At 47.0% G+C, this 10,698-nt stretch overlaps 1 protein-coding gene across 3 annotated transcripts in view; it reads right to left on the bottom strand.

Moving 5' to 3' along the window:
* The window catches only part of MEIG1 (meiosis/spermiogenesis associated 1), a 19,207-nt gene extending 8,828 nt beyond the window's left edge, over positions 1–10,379 (bottom strand). Inside the window, exon 1 of one of the 3 annotated variants that reach the window (XM_032799982.2) lies at positions 10,194–10,379. The gene's annotated coding sequence lies outside the window, so the exon portion shown is untranslated. Of the gene's footprint in view, positions 1–4,073; positions 4,172–10,193 lie in introns of those variants that run through there. The other 2 variants (XM_032799979.2, XM_032799981.2) reach the window with 2 other exon arrangements.
* Between the last annotated feature and the right edge of the window lie 319 nt (positions 10,380–10,698).

Here is a 10,698-nt window from a genome sequence, read left to right as displayed (position 1 = left end):
CACATCTCATTAAGGTGTGACATCTGCCACTCCTTCTGTCCTTGCACCAAGCAGTCCTAGGAGTTCAGACTTCGCAAGCACCCGATGGAGCTCATCATGAATCCTTGGGATCTTACTGCACCCTGTCTCATCGACTGGAGCTGCTGAGCAGTGCCCGGACGGAACACTCCAGCAGACACAGGGACTCCTCTCAAAAGATGAGGATAAGGAGAAGACCCCCAGACAGGAAGGAGGGGAAAACATTCTAGAAGTCTGTTTAGAAGAGGGCAGCTTCCCTCCGTGGAACCAAGTGAGACCCTCTGCCTTGAAGCTGGAGTTCATGGAGATCCCAGGACAGCAACAACACTATCAGGAGCTTCTAGTGCTTCAAAACTGCCTGAAAAGGTGTGCTAGAACAATAGGAACAGATTGCCTTTGACAGCATACTATGCCAGAAAGGAAGCTGGCTATTGGTTAAATGAATTTACTGTATCCTGCAAAACTTTGTAAAATGTGAACTACAGGGGGATGCAATTTGCTGTAAAAATTGTGTTTAGAATGGGGAGGTTAAAAAAAAAAGAGGAAATTGTTCTTATTTTAAGAATAAAGAGCAAAAGAGTTTCTCTCTCTCTTTCCTGCAAGATATTTTTAAAATAGGTGCATCTTTTAAACATGGTAGGGTATTGGCTCTGTAGCAATTTCTTAATTCAGCTACACAGTCCTTTTGAATCAGGGAAATGAATATCCAGTTTCTGGCAAGGCAATGTCATAACTACTGAGGAATTGCTCAATAACCTGGGGTAGAAAGTAGTGGTAATATTACACAGTCAGGAAGAAGTTTCTTTTAGGCATTCTGTTTCCACAGCACTAAGACTCAGCTTTGTGGTAGGGACAATCTTGACCTTCAGACCTTGTTATAGTGGCAATTCATGGTCACTGTGCATGAGCAATTTTGAGAGTGACTCTTACCGGCTAGTGGTTTTGGCTGATTTGTGAGTCTTCCCTTCCTTTTTGTTAAAATACCCGAATTCAAAAGGAGAAACTGAGCCAGATCAAACCAAACATTTTGAGTTTTTTGATTTGCTGAATTTTTTTTTTTGACTTGAACCTAAACTTTTTTTTATAGGGGTTGCTAGTGAACTGAAAGACATTACCCAGCTGTAGTGTAGTTCTATGCTAAATAACTTTTGTATTGAGGAGATTGAATGCTCCTGATTCCCTTTAGTGCTTTCTTGTACTATTGGGATAAAGGTGACATAACTGTGGAATGATCTGTCTGGACATCAGGTGGGTTGCTAACCACGTTCTTTGTGTGTATCTGTATTGAGGAATTCAAAACAAAGCATTAATGTTGGTTTTGGAAAACACACTCTAGCCTACCCTCCAGAGTTGAAGATAATTGAGTGATGAAAGAAAGAAAGAAATGGCTGAAGCAGATTTAAGTAGCCGAGCAACTTTCACTCTTGACTGCTAGGAAGAGCAAGTCGCATACCAGCAAAATCACTTAATGCTCTGAATGATTCATTAAGAAACACACACATCAGGTATGGTATGTATATGTAATCAAATTGCTTAGAACTGTGGCATACTTTTTGGTTCTTTCGCTGCCCATGGAATGTGAAATAACAAAGAATACTGACCATAGCACCAGTGATGTAATTTATCTTTCATCCTAAATTGTATCTCGTTTCATTTCAGGAATATTGGTGTAATCTCATATATGCTGCTAATTCAAGAATCTCCATTTGTGGGGGCAGATAATCAAGAAACTTTCCTCAATATCTCTCAAATCAATGTGGATTATTCAGAGGAAACTTTTGCATCAGTTTCATACTTGGCCAGAGACTTCATTCAAAAACTTCTTGTCAAAAACCCAGAGTAGGTAGCAGATTCTTCGGTGCATCTTTCTGTTTGTTTATAAGCATCTGGCAAAGCAGGGCCTTGATCCTGATTGAGGATTTTGGGTGCTACTGTAATATAAATGTGATAAGACCAGTTATCATTTAACATAACAATGTTGGTTTTCATATGGATAAATTCTATGTAGTGTAAATATTTAGAATGGGCTGGATTCAAATAGAAAATCTGACTTGACTAGTGAGATCCCAATAATGGAAATTCTGTTTAAATGTTGAACTGTAAAATTATCAGATAGTCTGACTTTATATCAGATTAACTGGTGGTAATGTCCATTTGTAACTGATTTTTCCGCTTAGTAAGATGCAATTTGCTTAAAAGCAGTTTTATGTCAAAAAAATGCCATCATGGCTTCCAAATTAAATTTGCTCTGTTTGCAAATAAACTAACTGCCAGATCGCATACTCAGTCTTGAGTATAGTTTTTGCTTGTGCATTGTAAATATTAGTCTGCTGGCCATATTTTACCTATACGTAAATGATCTTAAGATGCAGAGGGCAAAGTTTGACATTGCATTTGCATTTTGGTTAACAACTCTGAAGCCTGAGCCAGACTTGAATCCAAGCAGTCCTTTATACCGTAACTCCTCACTGAACGTCCTCCTGCTTAACGTTGATTTGAAGTTACGTTGCTGTTCCATTAGGGAACATACTCGTTTAAAGTTGTGCAATGCTCAGTTATAATGTCATTTGGCTGACTTTACAAGAGATCATTGCACAAGTTCCTCTTCTCGGCCTCCTCCCCTTCCCTTCTTCCCTCCCTTCCAGCGCTTCCCCCGCCGCCAAAAAGCTGTTTGGCAGCGCTTAGGACTTTCTGGGAGAGAGGGAGGGAGAGAGCTAGTGGGGAAACTGCCTCCCCAGCCCACCCCCAGCAGGCAGGGCCACCTGGAATGTTGGGGCTGCAGGGCCCTGGGCTGCAGCTCTAAAGCCCCCTTCAGAATGCGGCCCTGTGAGCACGGGCCAGAGGACTCGGGAGGAGCAGGGGCAACTGCGCAGCCAGTGGCGGAGAAGTGGCGCTTTCACCTTCAAAGCCAGCCGGAGATAAGCGGCGCTTTGAAGGGGAAAGCGCCGCCTCTCTCCAGCCACTGGCTGTGCAGCTGTCCCTGCTCCTCCTGAGTCCTCCGGCTCATGGAGGAGCGAGTGGGAGCAGCCACTCAGCCAATGGCTGGAAAGAAGCGGCGCTTTCCCCTTCAAAGCCAGCCGAAGAGATGTGGCGCTTTGAAGGGGAAAGCACTGCTTCTCTCCAAACACTGGCTGCGCAGCTGCCCCTGCTCCTCCTGAGTCCTCAGGACCGTGCTTGCAGGGCCACATTCTGAAAGGGGCTTTAGAGCTGCAGGCCAGGGCCCCGGGCCCCCTTAGCCCAGGGCCCTGCAGCCCCTAAAGCCCCTGCGTTCTGGGTGGCCCTGCCTTCCGGGGAGGGGGCATCTCCCAGAATCGCAGCCATGGGGGCGGTGCCGTGCTGTGCAGAACCATCTTCATACCCCCTGCACCAAACAGGAGCGGCTCCAGGTAAACGCTCTGCACCTCCTGCCTGCCCCAGCCCTGAGACTCCTCCCACACCTGCAACCTGAGTGCCCTCCCGCACCCTAACTGCCAGACCCTGAACCCCCAGCCCTGAGCCCCAGGGGTAAGCCAGGGGCACCTCCCCACCACAATACAGTACTGTACAGTATATAATGCCTTTTGTCTGCCCCCCCAAAATCTTCTTTGAACCTAACCCCCTCCATTTACAGACCAATGGGAGCTGCCGGAAGTGGTATGGGCAGACGGACTTACTGGCCACTGCTTCCAGCAGCCCCCATTGGCCTGCAGCAGTGAACCGCGGCCAGTGGCAGCCGCGATCAGCCGGATCTGTGGACTGGGCAGATAAACAAAGTGTCCCGGCCCGCCCAGGGCTTTCCCTACATAAGCGGTGACCCCAGTTTGAGAAACACCATCTTATGGGAAAATTGGATCCGTTTAACATCGTTTCACTTAAAGTTGCATTTTTCAGGAACATAACTACAACATTAAGTGAGGAGTTACTATATACAGATACCATGGCCCTTTTCTAAAGATGCTGCCATATACGTGGTAGTTCAGCACTCCACAATTATTAGCTCTCTTTAAATGCCAATTGTCAATAATTACAAAGAGTTTTTTCTCCTCACACTGTGCGATACCACAGTACAAATTAACCTGCTCAGCTGAGTCTTGGAGCTATTTCTGCTTATTGCACTTTTTTATTACAAAGGGAAACATGACCCAGTGTGAATTAATAAGCACTTTGGAATCCTTCTGGAAGAAAGATGTGTAAATCGTAAGGTATAATATAGAACTGCTACACTGCTGACCAACTGAGCTTGCAGACAGACATACTGAAGCAATGCTAGCAAATGAAGTACAGTATAGGATTAGATCTTAATGAGGTATTAACACTAAAGATCTGTTATGACCACTTACATGTCACTAGGATTAACCATTTCTCTGCTGAATTATATACCAGGCTCATCTAGCAAATGCACTTGTCCAGTGCAACGGACATACATGGCACATTCTGACTATTAATTCAAGCAGACTTTCCATAAAAGCTCCTGTGAAAACACAGGCAAAACAAACATATAAAGGCCCAGACAATGGAAGTCTGGAGCCTAAATACCTTTGAGGCTCTGGGCCTAAGTGCCAAGTAGGTGCATGCAAGTAAAAAACAAACATTACCACTTTCAAGCTGGTACGTCAAACCTTTTATCTAAGTTTAATAGGTAAATCACTTACACTGATGTGCAGTTGAGACAGCCCAGAGTGATCAGTCAAAAAGCTCAATTTGCCAACNCGTGCACGTGGCGCGCGCACACCTAACTGGAATGGATATGAGCAAGCACTCGAAGAAGAATTACCTTATGCTGATTAATGTAACTAATTACCTGTGTATACATAGGAAACAGGAGTTTTTACTTCAGAACCACAATGCTTCACCCAAGGAATACCTGCTATCAATAACCTGCCAGAGATCTATAAAAGAACTCTAGGGCCCTGATCCTGTTATTTCAGATCTGCTTAAGCTTGGTCTGGGGAAGTTTGAGTCGCAAGACTGAGGTCTCCAGCTCTAGTCTGGATTACCCTGCTAATTCTCATGGAACAATTTGAACAAACTCTACACATGAAGTGCTATTTGGACTATAACCTGATGAACTGATTCCGAAAAGAACTTTTTGCAGCTCAGCAGCTCACCATCTCTACTGTGAAACTGACCTAAGAACTTTATTCATATCTGTATGTATAAAAATCTTTTAACCACAATACTCTTTCTTTTTTAAATAAATTGTTTAGTTAATAATAATTGGCTGTAAGCATGTATTTGGGTAAGATCTGAAATATTCATTGACCTGATGGGTAATGTGTCCGATCCCTTGGGATTAGTAGAACTTTATATATTATTGAACAAGATTTTCCTCATATTTGCTTGGCTGTCTGTGTGAGAGGCCAAGTCTGGATTGCTTTAAGGGAACTGTATTTTTGGCTTCTGGGTAACCAGTAAGGTGTTGTAGCAGATGTTTTGTTGCTGGCTTGGTGAATCTAATTATTAGAATAACCACCAGTTTTGGTTATCATCTGTCCCATTCTTTGCAGTTTGCCCTGATTGAGTAATCTCAGTGTGGTCACTCCAGGCACCAATGGTCGCAATCTTATTTTGCTAATAGAGAACACTTTTCATTTATGCAGGAAGAAAAATACATCAGATGCTACAACATCTGCTAGATTTCATTGGTCAATGGGCCAAATTCTTCTCACAGTAACTTAGTGTCACCAAGCTGCATCTGCATAATTAGGAAGAGTTTGCTGTATTTCCAGGAACCTGTCTTCATTTAAGAAAGTTTCTAGACTTAATGCTGATGAGGATAAAAATTCTGTTGGGTCATGTGCTCCCATGGCTTATAGCCTGAAAAGACTACAAAACCTGCCTCAAAATCCTACACACAACTGAAACCCCTTATTCAGTACTTGGTTCAGTTCAGAAGTCAGTCCCCTCAAACAACCACAGAAGAGACAATAGGAGCATGGCAGCAGTTATTTGGGAGTGGCTGAAAACTGCATTTGTATTTGACATAATAATTTACAGTGGATTTTTTGCAGAGAAAGGCCATCAGCAAACAAAGAAAAGGGGCATAATCTCAGTTTGTATGGGGTTTAGTGAAGATTCGTACATAAGTACAGTAACTCCTCACTTAATGTCCTCCTGCTTAACATTGTTTCAAAGTTATGTCACTGCTCCACTAGGGAACATACTCGTTTAAAGTTGTGCAATGCTCCCTTATAATGTCGTTTGGATGACTTTACAAGGGAGCATTGCACAAGTTCCTCTTTTCCACCTCCTCCCTCCCAGCGCTTCCCCCACTACCAAACAGCTGTTTGGTGGCGCGTAGGACTTTCTGAGAGGGAGGAAGCGAATCCGAGTGGAGCGATGTCGAGCGGGGGAAGCTGCCTCCACCTCTCCCCCACCCCCGGGCAGGCGAGGGCCACCCGGAACGCAGGAGAGCAAAAGGGCGGTGCAGCAGGAGGAGTGCTGCCTGGAGGTACGGGGGAAGGGCAGCCAGAGAAAGGGAGCGAGCAAGCGGGGAAGCTGCCTCCCCTAGGCAGGCAGGGCCACCCGGAACGCAGGGGCCATTGGGCTGTGGCCTGCAGCTCTAAAGCCCCTTTCGGAATGTGGCCCTGAGTCCTCCGGCCCGTGGAGGAGCAGGGGCAGCTGCGCAGCCAGCGGCCGGAGAGAAGTGGTGCTTTCCCCTTCAAAGTGCTGCTTATTTCCAGCCACCTTTGAAGGGGAAAGGGCTACTTCTCTCTGGCTGCTGGCTGCGCAGCTGCCCCTGCTCCTCCTGAGGCCTTTGGCCCATGCTCGCAAGGCTGCATTCCGAAAGGGGCTTTAGAGCTGCAGGCCAGGGCCCCGGGCCCCCTTAGCCCAGGGCCCTGCAGCCCCTAAAGCCCCTGCGTTCTGGGTGGCCCTGCCTTCCGGGGAGGGGGCATCTCCCAGAATCGCAGCCATGGGGGCGGTGCCGTGCTGTGCAGAACCATCTTCATACCCCCTGCACCAAACAGGAGCGGCTCCAGGTAAACGCTCTGCACCTCCTGCCTGCCCCAGCCCTGAGACTCCTCCCACACCTGCAACCTGAGTGCCCTCCCGCACCCTAACTGCCAGACCCTGAACCCCCAGCCCTGAGCCCCAGGGGTAAGCCAGGGGCACCTCCCCACCACAATACAGTACTGTACAGTATATAATGCCTTTTGTCTGCCCCCCCAAAATCTTCTTTGAACCTAACCCCCTCCATTTACAGACCAATGGGAGCTGCCGGAAGTGGTATGGGCAGACGGACTTACTGGCCACTGCTTCCAGCAGCCCCCATTGGCCTGCAGCAGTGAACCGCGGCCAGTGGCAGCCGCGATCAGCCGGATCTGTGGACAGGGCAGATAAACAAAGTGTCCCGGCCCGCCCAGGGCTTTCCCTACATAAGCGGTGACCCCAGTTTGAGAAACACCATCTTATGGGAAAATTGGATCCGTTTAACATCGTTTCACTTAAAGTTGCATTTTTCAGGAACATAACTACAACATTAAGTGAGGAGTTACTATATACAGATACCATGGCCCTTTTCTAAAGATGCTGCCATATACGTGGTAGTTCAGCACTCCACAATTATTAGCTCTCTTTAAATGCCAATTGTCAATAATTACAAAGAGTTTTTTCTCCTCACACTGTGCGATACCACAGTACAAATTAACCTGCTCAGCTGAGTCTTGGAGCTATTTCTGCTTATTGCACTTTTTTATTACAAAGGGAAACATGACCCAGTGTGAATTAATAAGCACTTTGGAATCCTTCTGGAAGAAAGATGTGTAAATCGTAAGGTATAATATAGAACTGCTACACTGCTGACCAACTGAGCTTGCAGACAGACATACTGAAGCAATGCTAGCAAATGAAGTACAGTATAGGATTAGATCTTAATGAGGTATTAACACTAAAGATCTGTTATGACCACTTACATGTCACTAGGATTAACCATTTCTCTGCTGAATTATATACCAGGCTCATCTAGCAAATGCACTTGTCCAGTGCAACGGACATACATGGCACATTCTGACTATTAATTCAAGCAGACTTTCCATAAAAGCTCCTGTGAAAACACAGGCAAAACAAACATATAAAGGCCCAGACAATGGAAGTCTGGAGCCTAAATACCTTTGAGGCTCTGGGCCGAAGTGCCAAGTAGGTGCATGCAAGTAAAAAACAAACATTACCACTTTCAAGCTGGTACGTCAAACCTTTTATCTAAGTTTAATAGGTAAATCACTTACACTGATGTGCAGTTGAGACAGCCCAGAGTGATCAGTCAAAAAGCTCAATTTGCCAACAGACACCACAGAGTTACCATTTGCATTACTCTTCTAATTTAGGAGGAAATCGTGCAATTTCACATCCCACTATGTGGTACTGGGAAATACTCTACGGTGATTGCCATTACAGAGACATCAATGAATAAATTCTGTAAGTGGTGGAATCCTGTATCTTCTTGGGTTATGTATAGTAGTCGAACACAAACATCCTAGAATAGGTGCGTGCACAACTTGAAGCAGATTACTACTCCCGGTGTCCTGTGTTTTAAAAATGTTCTGACGGTTCCCACTTTCACCAAGACTGTTATGTAACCACACCTCTTCCCCCCTTGCTGTCTCATATATTTCCTTAAAATTCAGAAAGGAAAAGAAAAGGGCAAGTCTGCTGTGGCACAAATCTGTGCCTAAAAGTCAGCACAGTTTGGAAACCAGCCTAACTATCCTATGAATCTTGTAAGTTTGTCTTATGTTTGAACATATTTATGGCAGTAATACCCAAAGTAGGAGTCAGGCAGTGATAAGTAGAAGTATCAGCAGACAGGTCAGACCATTTCAATTCAGTGGGGCTCTACTGGCAAAGGAGTTGCCAAGGAGTGAGAGAGAGACAAGATATAATCTACCCAGGATAGGACCCCACATTGTGTTTGACTCCGTTATTAATTATTTCAGGGGTCCCAAACGCAGTGCCAGCAGGTGCCATGATGCCCGCCGGGGTGTCTAAGTGTGCCCATGTACGGTGGACGAGCATCCACTGAAATGCAGCTGACAAGCTGCATCATCCAGAGGCGTCGCTGCCGAAATGCCGCCGATTTTCAGCAGGACTTTGACGGCGACGTCTCTGGATGACACTGCTTGTTGGCGGCATTTCGGCGGCGATGCCTATTGACGTTGCCGCTTGGCAGAATTTCGGCAGATGCTCGTCCACCGCCACGGTCCTCCAGGGCTCGTCATCTGGTGCCTGCCAGATGAAAAAGGTTGGGGACGACTGAATTATATGAATTCTGGTAGTGTCTAAAGGTCCCAAATAGGGTTGAAGCCCTATCATACTGGTCATTGTACACACACAGAAGGTGATGGCTATTAGCCAAGATGCTCAGATGTACAACCTCATACTCAGGGTGACCTTACACCCGTGACTGCGAGAAATCATGAAGGGAAGGCAAGGGTGGATCTCTCCAAAATTGCCATATTCGATACACTTCCCCTGAAGCTCTGGTACTGGCCAGTGTCGGTGGCAGGACAATGGGCTAGATGGGCCTTATCGGTCTAACCCACCAAGGTGGTTCTTATGAGCCCTGCCCTGAAGAGCTTACTGTCTAAAAGACAAGATGGACAAAGAGATACAGACTAACAATGACAAAAATACAAGGCAACAAAAATACAGCACAATTTCTTCTTGTACCCACCCCCTTGCATAACAACCCCTGTCTCTGCCAACCCTCGCAGCCTTGCCAACCCCAAACATGCAAAATCCATGAGTCAGGCCCCACCAAAATCAAGAGAGTTGCTTAAAAATCCTAAGATTTTAAAGAATTCTAATTGTTTTCTTATCATTTGCCTTCTGCAGCCTGAGCTGCTAGGAGGGACATGTGGACCATGTTTTAAAGCTTTTCTTAGAAACCACCAGCCCCCAAAATTATATTTTTAAATGAAAAAGGAGACTCTCCCCATAACCACAGGCGCTGAAACTTTAAGGGAAAATCTCCCCTTCATCCCAGGCCTCCAGGAGCTGTGGCTTTAAGGAAAATCCCGCCCCCCCCCGTCCCAGGACTCCAGGAGCCGGGGCTTTTTAAAGGAGCCCGAAGGCCACGCTGCTCCCCTGAGCCAGGGAGGGGGCGTTCAGCAGCACCCTGCTCCCCTCAAGGCTCCCCGGGCTGGGCGCGCGCCACCTGCGGTGAGGGTCGGGACAGGGGGCACCGCGCGGCCACTCACCAACGGTCTCGCCGGGCCGCTCACTCCCTCGGAACGGGCGCCGCCTCTTCGGGTCTTACGGCGGCGGTTGTGCGGGTGCCTAGCAACCGCCGGCGCTCGAGCCAGGCCGAGAGACGCCTTCCCGGAGACCCTGGCGGAGCCGGGGCCAACCGGCTGCGAACCCCGGGAGCGGGCCCAGTGCCACGAGCTGCGTAGTCGTTCGGAAGCGGAATAAGGACTGTCTGTAACGGGCGCCAGCTGAGCATGTGCCGTCAGACCAGCGTGTTATATCTTACACAGCTCAGGCGGCTGGGGACCATCCCCAGCGTGCTCCCACTGCAAGCAGCCGGAGCTTTGCTAGGAGCTGAAATTGGAAGATCAGGCTTCTGCATAGAACTTGCACTTGTGCGTCCCAAAGCACTGTAGTAAATACACCCCTGTTACTTGCCTTTTCAGCGGCAGAGCCGGAAGAAGAGAGATTATAACCAACATTTGCAAAAGGGGCAGCTCCGTTTTGAAGTGTTGC

Source organism: Chelonoidis abingdonii, chromosome 1 (genome assembly GCF_003597395.2).
Source record: "Chelonoidis abingdonii isolate Lonesome George chromosome 1, CheloAbing_2.0, whole genome shotgun sequence".
In the NCBI taxonomy this organism is placed as follows: domain Eukaryota; kingdom Metazoa; phylum Chordata; order Testudines; family Testudinidae; genus Chelonoidis; species Chelonoidis abingdonii.
This window is presented reverse-complemented; position numbering and strand designations above follow the sequence as displayed.